The sequence below is a fragment of the Triticum aestivum genome, chromosome 2B (genome assembly GCF_018294505.1).
Source record: "Triticum aestivum cultivar Chinese Spring chromosome 2B, IWGSC CS RefSeq v2.1, whole genome shotgun sequence".
Lineage (NCBI taxonomy): Eukaryota > Viridiplantae > Streptophyta > Magnoliopsida > Poales > Poaceae > Triticum > Triticum aestivum.
The window spans coordinates 502,054,826-502,057,800 of record NC_057798.1 but is presented as its reverse complement, the minus strand read 5'-3'; positions in this window follow the sequence as shown (position 1 = coordinate 502,057,800).

Genomic DNA, 2,975 nt, shown 5'->3' with positions numbered 1-2,975 from the left:
CTTTAGTAAGAAAAATGAATGGACTGAATTGACTTCACTAATTAAACATGTACATGATTCCACCTACTATATGTGCTCCTACTTTGCCATCATGAATCCAAATAAAGCGATAGCTAGCTACCAGCCCACCACCATATTTTTCCACTGCGAGTTGCTCTCCTCTTCACTCGGTGTGCCTCGTCCAAACCTGGCAAGGAGGCACCACGCTGGGCACACCATTGAGAAATAAGTATCTTCCCTTTGGATGGCTTTTCTCACGCCTCTATCAAACACTTCGCCTCATCACGGCCATCAACACCGACCTCCACCTCCCTTCACTCATCTTGTTGTGTTGGCGTCTCCTCTCCGACCCTCATCATTGCATGATGAGATGACCAGCTTAACTCGATGGTGGTAGGGTTTGTTCGCATACCATTTCGCAAGGAGCGGGCCATACCTCAGACATCCACTACAAAAAAACACTTCCGTGATGATACGTGTTTGTCACAGTAGGTCGCGTTTTTTGTCATGCATGTACATCCATGACGATTTTATGACAGAATCAAGATAGTCATACCTGTGCTGTCGTAGAAGTGTTCCATGACATTACCAAAATTATCATCACGGAAGTGTCCACTTCCATGACGATAAATCGCGTGTCACAGAAGTGCTTTCGTCAAGGGTGACCGACACGTGGCATCCATCGTAACGGAACGCTGTTAAGCTATCGGGTCGGGTTTTGGATCCGATAACCCGTTAACAGCCCCGACCAATGGGGATTTTCCACGTGTAAAATCATCATTGGCTGGAGGAAACACGTGTCGGCTCATCATTGGGACAGATGTCATCCACTCACTGGACAGAAGGCGCCTATGATACGTCGACACGTGGCACCGCCCAAGAGTGGCCCATTCCTGTGAAAAGGCCGGCCCGTTTGACTTGGTCAAAAGCTGGTGGGCCAGCCCATGGAAAGCATGTTAACGGCCTATTAGCATATAGCCCATTTACAGCCCGCTAACCCAAGGCCCGTTACGCCCTATGCGAATTAGGCCCAGTAGCATCATCTGGGCCATCCAATATGATTGCATCCCGTTCTCACTTCTAGCCCATGTATGGCCCATGACGTCTTTCGGCCCATATGAGGCCCTTTGTAACTCTTGGCCCACTAGAGGCCCGTGCTGAAACTGGCCCGTAATGAACAATGTATTACTTTACACCCATTAACGGCCCGCGGTGAAACTGGCCCGTAATGAACAGTGTAACATTTTATACCCATTAATGGGCCATTATTCCGTTGGGCCGTTTCCAGCCCAAATTAACTTTCGGCCTTTTGAGGGCCCATTTATTGTTGGGCTCATTTGCAGCATTCAGTTACTTACAACCCATTACTGTCATTTTCTGCTTGTGGGCCAAATTCAGCCCGTCGTTATAGTCGGCCCGTTTGTGGTCCGTTAGTCTATTGGGCCATTTTCATAGCATCACCAAATACGGCCTATTAACGACCCATTATGGTCAGCCCATAAAACGTATGATTTCCATTATAGGCCCGTCTATGGCCCATTAAAGGCCCGTACAAGACCCATAAATGAGTCGGCGGCCCGTGGATCCTACGTGACGTAGAAGGCCCATGGATCCTGCGAGACATAGAAGGCCCACAGATCCAACGACCCGTGAAGGGCCATGGTCGGGCGAGTTGGCCCCCGTTTGAACAATATAGCATATTCAAAGAATTATCCTACTCAATACTATCACCTCTTAAAAGCATACACTATACAACAAACAGATCAAGGCATAGAAAGGTAGAATAATCCTACACTATACAATAAAGAAATTACAGCCGATTATACCCACTTGGCATTATGGTTCGGCATAGGTGATAATAAAGCATACACAAACAGCAAATTACATACACTGGGCAAATATAGCTCATACATCATGGACGCGCATCAACTTAACTCCATTTGAACTATAATGTCTTTAGAAAATAGGATTGGCCGGATTCAGATAGCACAAATTTTAGTCTGCAAAATCTCCAATTCCTTCATGGTTACCTCGGTGTCTTGTTTCATTTTTTTGACTCCTGCATCTAATACCCGCATGTCCAGTCCCAACTTGTTGATTATACGTTGACAATCATGTACACATTGTCTTGCCACCTCTAGTTGATGCTCGAGAACATCAGCACATTCCAATTCCAATCCATAATCATTCGGTAACGGCCATGCCGCACTGCTTGCAGATTTTTCTGTTGATGTCACTTCATCCTGAAATGTTTCTGTAAGTACACATGACTAGGGCAAAAATATAGTTACAACAATGAAGCGAACAAGACACTATTTTGTACTACATGGCAAAACATGACTAACAATAATGTTACACGTCACTTTCACAAAAAAAATGTTACACGTGATGAAGCATAAGCAGGTGATATTTTAAAAATTATAAAAAAGATAGTCTGTGCAGCCTGCATACAGAAATCCCTCTTAGCTCACCAGAGGAGCATGATGTTGGGGCCCAATCGAAAACACAGACAAGTTACAAATTTAGACAACACGTTGCGTATAAGTAAGCGAGTAGTTGGCCATTCTGTACCTCAATTAAAGTCTTAGGGAGAATAATGAATAGCAGAGGGTTTCATACAAACATACTACAGCAGGCAAAACTATGCAATCATTTGCGTAGTATAAACTAGATTGTGAGCCTCATGCAATAATAGTTGGTTAATAGACTTCAAAGCTTCAGGCACACTTCGACAGAGTAATTAAATGGTAACGCCTTTAATTATGTCAACTAATAGTGATACAAGTACCGAGCATCAGGCATAATTATTTGGGCATCTCATTAAGTGAGGACAAATAAAGCAATTGAAAAGAGAAAATTAACTATGCCTGAAACAAACAAGGAATTGAATTGTTGAGTTGCATACAGTGACTTACCTTAGCAGGTTGAAGAGGCTCAGCGCGGCTCCTACTTCTCTTGCAAGGCTCCTTCCTAAC